The sequence below is a fragment of the Magnolia sinica genome, chromosome 14 (assembly GCF_029962835.1).
Source record: "Magnolia sinica isolate HGM2019 chromosome 14, MsV1, whole genome shotgun sequence".
In the NCBI taxonomy this organism is placed as follows: Eukaryota; Viridiplantae; Streptophyta; class Magnoliopsida; order Magnoliales; family Magnoliaceae; genus Magnolia; species Magnolia sinica.
The window spans coordinates 78,666,444-78,679,616 of NC_080586.1; positions in this window are offsets into that span (position 1 = coordinate 78,666,444).

The following is a 13,173-nucleotide window of genomic DNA, read 5'->3' on the forward strand; positions in this document are numbered from 1 at the left end:
ATGTGGTATAACCTGCATGAGTTTCAGAATACTGTTAACTTTGGGTAGTTCTTTCATCTCAATGAAGCATATTAGATGTATGGATTGGATTGCATATAAACACCGGGGTGGGTCCAAAGAAATTCCCTTACCACTTTTTTCCTAGGGTCGAGAATCATGCCATCATGAGGTGATTTCCACCGCATAGGTTGGAGAGAGCCCTGTATATGTGTGCGTGTGTGTTTTGGAAAAGGATTTATGCAGTCGAGTTCATGGAAACTTACCAAGAGGTCGAGTTGTGTGAGCCCACCATGATGTGTGTTGAACATCTACCCCATCAGTCAGATGCACCATTCCATGGTTGGTCCAGGGCTTAAAAATAAGTCAATCTTCAAAAAAATTTAGCACATCACGTACAAAAGTTGAGAAGGGTTACCCTCCATTAAAACATTCACAATCATTTTTTGGGCCCACCGAGATGTGGTTCAAAAATCCAGTCCATTCATTATGTGTGTCCCACTTGGATGAGGGGTCAGACCAAGTTTTAGACACATCCAAATTTCAGGTGGGCCCAACCAAATACTTTTATATGTTTTAGGTATGTCTTCACATGATTTTAGATGGTATGGCCCACCTAAGTTCCCTATACAGCCGATTTTTAGGATATCCCATAATTTTAAATTTAAAGGGAACCCATCAAATGCACAATGGTGATGTTCAACATACATCATGGTGGGGCCCACACAGCTCCACCTAATGGGAAGTTCCCATGAGCCGCATGGAACCTTTTTTCATATACACACGCGCGCGCACACATGGAGGGGATTCCTCATGATGTTTACATGCCATCTACTTGACTATCATTTCATCATTTGATACAACTCATGTTAGGATTTGATTCTAAAAATGATGTGTTGCTTTTATATATATAGGCATACATATATATACATGTGCATGCTTGGGGGAGGATTCGTCGTGATCTTTACAAGCCATCCACTTGACCATCATTTGATACAACTTATTTTAGGATGCGATTCTAAAACTAATACTGAATCAATGCTTAATTGGAACACACCACAGAAATAATATGAGATTAAAAAATTGAGAAAAAAGTAATGTAAGCAAATGTGGTAAATAAGGGGAATATAAAATGACATCAATATTAGGAGAACAAAACCTTCCTCACACCTTCTTACGTGAGCACCTGTGTACACTTTCGCACACGAGTCATGGGCACATAATCTGAATGGTCCACGTGAATGCGGCACCCCCCTTGAAACCTTGCAAACCCAATTTTCAGCCCGATACAAAACTCTGGCGGGCCATGGCAGAAGGAAATAATTTCCTTCCTTGATTTGCATTTCTCTTTGCTATGGCCCACCAGAGTTTTGGATCAGACTGAAAATTTGGCGCATAAAGTTTCAAGGGGTGCCGCATCACGTCGGCTGTCGACTGTTCAGATTTTATGCCCAATTATTTTTACTCCGAAATTATTATTTAAAATGTCACATTAAAGTCAAACTCTTTTACTTTTATTTAAATTTTGTAAAAATAAATATTGAACTCTCCAATTAAAGAGGAAAAAAACAAATTTAAACATTTTGTTGCACCATCTATTACTTTGCAAAGAGGTGCAAAAGTCGTTGTAACATCCCATATTTTTTTACAGTGGGTGTTCTGAACCCCACTATTTCTCATGGTGTGGTCCACCTGAGTTTTAGATCAGCCTCATTTTTAAAAACATGCTCTAATATAGACGGGCAAGACTGATGGACGGATTAGATTTGTCACAACATCTATGTGGGTCCCATCGTTGTTTTAAAAAAATAAAATAAAATTCGTTAACAGCCCAGCCCTAGATTCCTCTCTCCACTCTGTCTTCTTCGTCCGCAACAGAGAGTGCTAGACTCATCTAAACCCTCCAACCCACCATCCAAATGGGACTAGCCCGCCGATCTAAACCATTCATCCAGACCGGAGCCTGTAGAAACCGTGGCCATTATTGTCTCTTACATTAGATCTACTTGTGCGGCCCACTTAATCTTTCAATCAATTTTATTTCTCGGCCTTACCTTTGATCAGTCTTGCAAACCAAATGAACTACGTAGATTTCTCACCACACATCATGGTGGATCCCACTTAGCTTCCGTTTTACAACTAAACTCCATGAAACCTGACCAATCCTCAAATCCTTGCAGTCAGGTTATGGAAATCTTGGATTTTCATCTGATCTCAACTGTTATTAATGAAATCTTCACCGTCCAACCCAAAGTACAGTAAGTTGTCGCCAGAGAGAAACCTAACACCAAAGAATAGAAGGAGAAAGAGAGCTCAACTGCATCAACTAGTGTTCCTGCAAGGCTGTCCAACGTTTCCGTCATTGTGTACTGATCTTGGGTTGATCCCGAACCACTTCAGAATGCATCCCACATTAGACCCTCAGGTAAGTGATCTCCCCACTACTGATCAACTTCTCCTTTACATAACCTCAACATACAATTCCTCCATTGCACTGTTGCATTAGCTCATCTATTGCACAACAAGTCACTGAGTCAACTCAGTGAGCCAGCGTGCGAGTTACTTCCAGGTATAGGTTCATATATCCAATGCATTAAGCACCGTCAGATTATCTTATTGTCAATTGCAGGAAAGCCGATCTATCCGAGTCATGAATCAATCGAGTGATACATTATTATCATCGTCAAAATGCCAAATTGAATCTTTAAGGGATTAAACGATTACACTGTAACTCTAGTCATATCAAATTTAAAACACTAAATCAGGTAAGTGATCTTCCCTATTGAAAATTTTAGGTTAACATATATATATATATATATATATATATATATATATATATATATATATATATATATATATATATATATGGGAATATATATGGGAAAAGGTACTATGCGCTCGAGCTGATGGGACCGTCCCATGAGGTCGAGTTGTGTGGGCCCCACCGTGATGCGTTTCGAACATCTACCCCATCAGTCAGATACACCATTCCATCGTGGGCCTAAGTCTCAAAAATCAAGTCAATCTGTGACTTGTGTGGGCCACACCACATACAGAAGTGGGGAGGGGCCGTGCACCATTAAAACATTCATAATTATTTTTTGGGCCCACTGAGATGTGGTTTGCAAATCCAGCCCATCCATTATGTGTGTCCTACTTGGATGAGGGTTCAGACCAAGTTTCAGCAGCATTCAAAACTTAGGTGGGTCCCACCAAGTGCTTTTATATATTTTTGGCATGTCTTCACATGATTTTAGATGGTATGGCCCACTTGAATTCCCTATACAGCTGATTTTTAGGATATTCCATAATTTAGAGGGGACCCATCAAATGCACGGTGTTGATGGTCGACATGCATCACGGTGGGGCCCACACAACTCGACTTCACGGGAGCTTATCGTGAGGTCCAGCGCATAGTACCTTTTCCTTATATATATATGTGATTATTTATTATGTATTAAATTTATTTGATCATTGTCATTAATTGCATATTATTTTATTTGATTTCTTAGTTGCATATTGTAGAGATAATTTATTTAAGTTATTAATTGACTTTAATTAATTATCAATATGTGCTTAAATTGTATTTATTTCCTTATTATTAGATGATGTATGATGTATTTGAATTTATGGGTGATCTGCCCCAAAAGGATCACTATGTTATTTTTATGGGGTGCTCTGCCCAGGGTCATTCCTGAAAGAATCGGCACAGGTGCTCTGCCCTGAGTGATTCGCTAAAAGATATGCACACACTGGTGCTCTTTATGGATATTTACCCTAAAAGTTTATTCACCAGGTACTCTGTTGAAGGTCATTCCCTAAAAGGATCAACACTGGTGCTCTGCCGAGGATCATTCCTTAAAAGGATCAACACACACGGGTGTTTTGCCCTTAATTGAACCAAAAAAGATTTTAAATAACTGTATTATCTTATTTCTTTATTATGAAAAATAAATTATTATTGTTGTCATGTAAAATGTCGATTCAATACTCGTAATTGATCCCATTTATTTTATTAAGTTGTATTGGTATTAACGTAGAATTTTCAATTTTGGAAAGGATGTGACCCTACGAGCCGTCACTATAACACCCTGAAAATCGGGGGTCGTGCATACGCTCGACTCCCGAGTTCCCGGGGTCACTTATAATCGGTTTTCATTAATATGCGATTAATCTATGTTTAAATGCGCAGCCTGGAGTTCCTGGAACATGAAGCACAAATGCACCTGCCGACTGAAATGAAAGAGAACAAGCATACATATATATATACACAAATATACATGACCAAGAAAAATATAAAGGGTCACACATGGTGTCACCCAACAAAACCACAAAAGAATAATATGTCAAAAAGGAATAAAGCTGAGCCCTCTGCGCAGCGATCCAACGACCCATCTACTGATCCGACGGGGTCCTGCTCATCTGTTGGAAGTAAGGGAACTCGTCCTCCTCCTCGAGGTTCGCATCGCCAGGCTCCATGAAATCTGTATCACCTGCATCTATGAATGGGTCTGGTTGGTGTTTTAAAACACCGTCCCAGAGTGGGAGTGAGTGATCAACTCAGTGGGTGCTATTAGCCTTAAGTCGCAACAAGCATCAATTATAATAAGAATTTAATGAAAAGCAATCAATCATAAACATCTATCTAGTCTTGTTAATGTGCATGGATGCAGGATGATATGATGTATGCCCTCACCACAACGCTCCCTCGTGCGACAACATCTAACGATCGCCAATGCAACACTCCCTCAGTGCGACCTCAACTGCCGAGTCGCCAACCTAGCTAATGCCATGCAATGATGATGTTAACCAGGTTCTTAGTTAAGTCCATTCATCCAGTAGATTTGGGAATCTGATACACCCCATTTATCAAATGCCCTGAACTAGTTGCGAGGCCAAGACCCCCCAATGTGTGGGGCCGAGACCCCGCGATCCTTGACCCCGTCGGGTTTCCCCCATCCCCGACTTCAAGCACATGGGGGGTGCTGAATGTGGGGTCGCTCGCGGTCACTACGGGGAGGCGCGTCACCCCAGCGTAGGCCGACAGCTCGGACATAGTGTCCCATTCCACCATGCTCGGCTCACGAGACTGTGGATCAATATTCTATCCGGTATCGATGGGCTACAACGGTGGTGGGGTGTTTCAGTTTCCATACATGTGTGAGCAAACAAGGTTAACAAACTAGGTGGGTCAGCCAGTGGACTGAACCGCACGAGCTCAGGTAAGTATGTGGCGGAACGACATCGGGTACAAGTGACCCATGTAGCCTAACTACTGCCGCCCACACGTACTCGTCCAAACCCATGGGTTTAGCCTCAAGGTGGTCCTACCAACGGAACCACCTTCGCTCTCCTCATGTTCCTGACCAACCCAAGGGTAGGAATAGTGACTTATGACATGCTAACTACCAATGTAACATCAAATATATTCAACACCTTGATCTCATATTACTCAACATACAATTCAAATTTTCCTACAAGCAAAATCATTAATATTACAAGCAAAATCATTAATATTATAAATAAAGTGTATGTGTGTGGTGTGGGTTATTGAGGAAGTTAACACTTCCTCCATGTTGAGAAATCATATACACAAGAGTAATGAAATCATACGAAATATGAAGCAACAACGTATAAAAATCAACACGGCATGAGCATATGATCATCCATACATCGAATCATGTGAGAAACATAAACGACATCATGAGAGAGAGAGTCAAACATATAAATCCATAACATTTCAACCAACATACAATTCCTAGGATTCCCTAGGCTTTCAAAAATAACATTCAAGCAATCAAAATCATTAATCTCATATTAAAATTGGTGTTAGGTCACCTAAGAGTAATAGTCCGCACCTTAAGAGGAGATTTTCATTATTTGAGATCTTAGGGTTTGGGGATTTGGGTAAAACCACCATTTCCTAAATCAAAATCAAGAAGACAACATTAATGCCTATAAATCTACACTAAGTTGCTCTATCGAAGGGAAATATATCATTCTTACCTCCTCTTCTTGGCATGGGTGGGTTTGGTGGAGGTTTCCTTGGAGAATGGGTAGAGAGTTTGCAAGTTTGAGCTTCCTTGGGCCCCACCTCCTACCACATACTCTTTTCCTTTCTTCTTCCTCTCTCTTTCTCCTCCTTTCTCCTCTTCCTCTTCCCCCTTTCTCTCTTTTCTCTCTTCTCTCTTTCCTTTCTCTAGGGCAAATTCGTATGGGGAGAGGGGTGCCCCAAATGAGGCCTTTATATAGTCTCAGGTTTGGTGTAAATGGCCCTATGGGATGGGTTTTCACTATACTAGACTTATGAGAAGGTCTTTCTAGCCTCTAGGGCCCACTATGGGGTGTACAAGTCAATATACACCGTAGGATAGCTAGCCCTAATGATGATCTACGTATGAATATGATCGGCCCGCCATTTGGATGCGCCGATCGACAGATATGATAAGAAGTCTGTTCAACGGTCACCAATAGTCGATTAGGGCCGCGGCTATACGGATATGAGAAGGAAAATATCCTTACTCCATGGGTAAAGTTTGGTCGCAAACCGACGGTCCGAAATCCTCAACTTTGCATAAGAATGGACGACTCAATTCACTTAAGTTCCAACTCCTTCCTTTAGGGTATTTGCACTTCTCATGCACTCGTCCTTCTCAAGTTGACCGGTTCTGGACCGTACCCAGGTCCGATTCCCGTGATGGACGTCAAGCCCAATGGGATGGACATTATTCTATAGTTTTGGATCTAGTGGTCCACCAACGAACGGTCTAGATCTCGTTTGGAGAATCGAGGCGGTTCAGGTGGCCCTCTGACCATGAAATTTATAGGATAGGTGTTCCTTGGCCCGATGAAGGGCCGTGCAAAATTTAGAAATGATCAGATATGGGGTTTGGTCGCACGGGTCTGATTCGTGATCAACAGTCACCGTGTCACGATCGGGACCCAGATTTTGTGGGCGGGTGTAGAAAAATACATTAGACCTTCATCATAAATTATGAAGAAATCTGATGGCTGAAATGTCTTACATTTCAGTTTTTATTTACACGTGCCAGATTCCAATTTTGGCATTGGTGGGGCGCATCTAGCAAGTGCCAGATTACACTTCTGGGTGTCCACTGGGTCCGTGGTCCGCGATGGTCCCCAAGCCCAGTGAGATCTATGCTCCCCTCAATTTTTATAATTTTCTGACCTTCCCATGTCGCGGTATAGCCCGCACGGGCTGCTGCCAAGTGTAAATGGCCATTTGGCTTGACGGCCTGCACTTGGCCCAATCACAAACCGACTAGTCTACTCTAATGGGCTAATCCTAACTTAATTTAGTTGTGGCACCAAACCATGAGTGGTTTAAACGAATGGTCCTGCGGCAAATCCTACGTGGACGCCTCAGTACACTGTTCTGGTTGGACGGAACGTTACATGATTAATCAGACTGGTGCGGCTCTTTATTGGTACCACCCCTGTATACACTGACATTGAGTGCTAATGGTTATTAAGTAATATTTAGGTTAATTAAATAAAAAAAAATTGATGGATTTTTGGAAATCCAAAACAGTGAAAATCAAGGATGTTACAATCTACCCCCCTTAAAAACAATTTCGTCCCCGAAATTGCCTAAGGGTAGTAAGTAAAGACTCCATTATTTCATTTGCCTAGGTTTGTTGATTTCAAGTTTATATGCATGGTAGGGTGTATACTATCTATGCTAGGCTGGCTCATGTTAGTCTACCCCCCTTAAAACTTTTTCACCCTGATGGTTTACTAAAATTTATTTATAAAGATTTAGATTCATAGCAACGGTTTTCTCCTATCTAGAGTAAAAGTATTTGTTTTCAATAGTAGATCAATACAGAGAGACGGTTGTAGTAGGCTTGAACCCGATACATCGATCATCTACCTGATCAGGGTAGAAGGCTCATCGTATCCCTTCTTCGTCCTGGTGGATCCTGGTCTTCTGCTCGGCCAAAGCAGTGAGTCCATTGGTAGTCGCCCAGGATTGAGAATTGAGTCAAGCCGCGAATGCTTCGCCGGTGTATACTTCCGTAATTCCGTAGTCCGATCAATCTAAATGTTTAGGGAATACCTCATATCGTTGAAATGATAAATTCTCCCCCCCCTTTTTTTTTAGGTTGTCATTCGGGTCTTTGTTAAAGGGAGTTCTCTTTTTAATTCATGTCCAAATTAGTTATTAATAAATCTTTACATATGCTTATGGTCAAACGATTATCCCAGAAAGGTTTTTCAATGGCCTAAGATTGTATTTGTATGTTGCGGTTTCGATCCTATGGTTATCAGAAGTAGGGTTTGAGAATTAACCGAGTGGATTGAAGTGGAGAAGGGCCGAAAACAAGAGACTCGCCAAAAAGAAATAAATATAAATATAAATATAAATGCAGCAGAACTATGCTTATTGATCTCGTAAATGAGGTCCTATTGTATCTTGTGAAAAGAATGTGTGGTTGCCTTATATAGATAAAGGACAAGAGGAGTCGCTTAATGCTCAGTGAACTAGAGTAAGCAACCTAACCCATTAGACTGTTTGGCTCGAACCGGTGGGGTGTGGTCACTTTGGCATTGTGAAAAGCTATCTTGCTATTAATGGTAATCGAAATGAAAAGCTAACCAAATAAAAATCTTAGAACAGAACTCCATAGTGGAAATATGGTCCTATTAGTATACATGGTGTGGCTCGGAGGGAATTTTCAATACCAAAGTTTCTGAAAGGCTTCTTGAAGGAATAGTATCAAACTCGAGTTGCATGCTCAGTCAATCACGTGGAAAATAAGTGGCAAGCAAAGGGTATATATATATATATATATATATATATATATATTTAAACAGTAATTGTTTATAACATCCATCAATCAATGAGTTATAAGTAACCACATTTTGGCTCAAACCCCTTATCTTCTACACCTGCAACAAACTCAACTGCCCTATGCATCATCCCATTCTTAAAGCAAACATTCACCATCGTTGTAAAAGTGAAAAGATCAGGCATGATCCCAACTTAAATTATCTGATCATATACATGAATCGCTACACGGGCTTCACGGCTCCTAACCAAATTATTGAAGAGACTGTTACTGGATCTCAAAATAGGCCTCATCCACACCTCCCCATATTGTGGAACATGTAAAGTACATTCTTTGACATGCCATTTTCCACATATACCTCAAAAATGTTTTTAGTGGTGAGAGTTCAGTCCTCACTGTGTGGTTCACCTCAGCCGTCTATTTGTCTGGCTCATACCTTTAAAATAATTCGGAAAAACTGAATGAACGGCATGGATACAAACCATATATGACATTGGTCCCACGAAGCTCTTGGATTTGAGAGAGGAGAGTGGAATAGGGGGGAAATGGGTTGGGATTTGGAAGCCTAAGGGCTTGTTTGGTTAGTGGAATTGAATGGTGTTGAATTGTATTAGATGGGATTAACAACATTATTTCACAATGATTACATGTCTGGAAATACCTTGGTATTGCAGCCATCTAATCCCATGTTTGGGAAAAAAAAAAATTTGCCACGAAAAATACCGGATTAAGCTAAATCATGTTTGGTGGACCATGAAATTTGTAATCAGCAACCCAAATTCACAACGGATGTCGTTCATTTGTACTTGTATATAATCAGAATGTTACATGTAAATGGTGCATATGGATGGCATGGCATGGTTTAACGCATGCCTCAATGTAGGGCCTACATGTGTAATAGATTTCAAAATCTATGGAATTCATGCATGGGATCAAATGCAATTTCATGTAACTAAATGCAATTTCATCCCACCTAATTCTATCAAATACCATGTGCTAAACACCCCTTAAGGGCCTAAACATGTTTCTGTATATTGTCATCTTGATCTTATGGGCATGGGCTATGAACAAATCACACTTTGCTTTCGTTGATTTCGGGTAAAGGAAGAAATCAAAGTTTTAAGATATCTCAAAAATTTGGAGGGTTAATGACGCTATGAACGATGCAAAAAGGGAAGGAAGAAAAAGTTTTAGGAACTCATAAAGTTTTAGCGAAGTTTGCATCGAATACGAACTTATAAGATCTTAAGTAATAAAATTCAATCCTTCTAAGGAGTTGTAATCCAACCATGGTAGAAACTACTTGGAATAAAAAAAAATATATATACTAAAAATAATCTGATTTAATTATGCAGGATGATTCCTAGCTCAGCCCGCCTCCTCGCGAGCCGGTCCTTTCTTTCCCATGAGGGAAAGGATCACCAGGAGGAAAAGAATGAGGCAATGATTGCAAGGAAGGTCATCTTTCTCGGCTAGAGGTGGATTGGATATGAGGAAGAGATTTTGAAAAGGGGCTTGAGATTGAGTTTTAGGAAAGGGTTTGGGGAATGGCCTTTAGAAATGAGTTTTTTTGTGAACAGTTCTTAAGAGTGGGTTTGAGAAAGGGGTTTTAAGAATGGTCTTGGAGATATGTTTTGAAAAATAGGATTTGAGAAGATGCAAATTTTGAGAGAGTGGGTAGTGAGATTTGAGAAAAGTTGAAGAAATGGAGAAGGAGAAGGGATTTTTTTTTTTTTTTTTTGTAATGGGTTTTGAGAGTGACTGAGCGAATGGATGGGAATTTAGGAATGAAGTGTGATGTTGGGTTTTTGGGGAATGTATGTTGGAAATGGGTTTAGGTTGGATATGAGAAAAAATATATATGGGAGTTAGTTGGAGAGAGTAGGTTTGATATTAGCTTTGTGAATGGGATTTTGTGGATGGACTTGAGAATGGGATTGAGAAAAAAAAATGGTTAAGAAAGGGTTTGGGAAGGTGGTTTGGAGATGAGGAAGTGGATATGGTGAGTTTGTAGGAGGAGAAGATGGATTTTGAAGAGATGGGTTTGAGGATGGGAGAGTGAGGATGATGGAGTGGGAGTAGAGGGAAATGGGCTCTACATATCCCTAATTTTTGCAACAATTCTTATACTTTTAGTAACTGAAATATTTTTAAAATTTTTATAATGATTTATCATTAATTTTAAAGACATCTCACAAAATTTCATTTCATTTGGAGTTGTAAATAAATTATTAAAATTCTAGGAACAACAGCTGTCTGAAATTAATAATTTTTGGACAGTTGGTAAAACATCTTAATTTTAACTATATTATATATTTTATTTTATTTTATTCTTATTTTTATATAAAACTATACTCATCAAGCTTCAATATGGCTTTTGAATCACCTAAATCGGAGTTGTAACGAAGGAGATATGAATTTTTAAAAGTTGACCCAACATTGCAGAAAATTTCAGCGGGGCAACTCGGGTCGGGCGGGGTCACGCAGGCCGGGCGGGGTGGCGCGCGGGCTGGGCGGGGTCCCGCCAAGTCGCTGGAGCCCGGGCGGGGTCCACGGGCGGGGTGGGGTGGTCGTGCGGGCGGGGTCCCGCCGGCTCACTATGTTCCGGGCGGGGTCACCTTGCGACGGGCATATCTCACCAACCGGAATGAGTTATTCGACATGCCATATATGAATTTCAGGTAGAAGAAGCTAATCTACGCAATAAGCCTATTGGTTTCACAAGATTTCCCCTGGTTAGCAGTCAAAATATGATTTTTTTACAGTTTCACTAATTTTGATAAATTTTCATTCACCTCTATGTCCTCATCCCTAAATGAGTTAAAATGATCAATTTTGGTCCGATATTTACTCATTTGGACTTGGACGATGGTCTTGACTATCTAATCTTTCGATTTCTGGCTCGTTCCTAACAATGCACTGGGGAAGTTTAAGAATAAAGTGATGGCATGTGAATATCTTAAGGAGATATTGGAAAGAGGGATTTCGATCTAGGCCTATTTGGCTAATGGCATTAGGCTGTACTAAATGGGATTGCAATGTTAACCCCAACCCAAGATTTGGGAATGGCATGTTTGGAATGAGTGTGGGATGAGATTCAAAACTAATTTCATAGGCTTTACAGAATAAGCCTTGTGTTGGAAGGTGTAATATGGGATTTCCAAATCCCATGATAATGAATTTTCAAGGGTAATTTGAAAGGAATTCACCCTTAGTTGAATACATTCTAACTAGGGTATTGTAAAATATAGGATATACTCATTCCAGGGACGATAACTTACACATGCATTCATCTTTACTCTCACAATTCCCTTCACTCTAATCTCACCTATTTCAGTTGGCCCAACAGTCCCTTGAGAATTAAGTGGATTGGAATAGCTAACTTTCCTAGTTAGTCGAATCGAGTCTTGCCTTCAAGTTCTCAATTCTTATCTGGGAACACGATGAGGCACTTTAAGACTCTCGGATCCCCTTCTCTAGCGTTACTACTCCCTCTCGCTACTGAACCCTAACACCTTGGAAGTTTCACCTTATGTCTAAGACTGGCGGTTCAGGGTCTGGGATGGTTCCTAGCGTTCTAAGTCTCTGTTGCGTTTTCAAATACGTATCCTCTCAAGTCAGCGGACGCGTTAGTGAGTTCATCACCCATGGCCCAATGGATTCCAAACTATTGCTCTGATACCTTCTTGTAACACCCTGAAAATCGGGGGTCGTGCATACGCTCAACTCCCGAGTTCCCGGGGTCACTTATAATCGGTTTTCATTAATATGCGATTAATCTATGTTTAAATACGCAGCCTGGAGTTCCTGGAACATGAAGCACAAATGCACCTGCCGACTGAAATGAAAGAGAACAAGCATACATATATATATACACAAATATACATGACCAAGAAAAATATAAAGGGTCACACATGGTGTCACCCAACAAAACCACAAAAGAATAATATGTCAAAAAGGAATAAAGCTGAGCCCTCTGCGCAGCGATCCAACGACCCATCTACTGATCCGACGGGGTCCTGCTCATCAACTGGAAGTAAGGGAACTCGTCCTCCTCCTCGAGGTTCGCATCGCCAGGCTCCATGAAATCTGTATTACCTGCATCTATGAACGGGTCTGGTTGGTGTTTTAAAACACCGTCCCAGAGTGGGAGTGAGTGATCAACTCAGTGGGTGCTATTAGCCTTAAGTCGCAACAAGCATCAATTATAATAAGAATTTAATGAAAAGCAATCAATCATAAACATCTATCTAGTCTTGTTAATGTGCATGGATGCAGGATGATATGATGTATGCCCTCACCACAACGCTCCCTCGTGCGACAACATCTAACGATCGCCAATGCAACACTCCCTCAGTGCGAC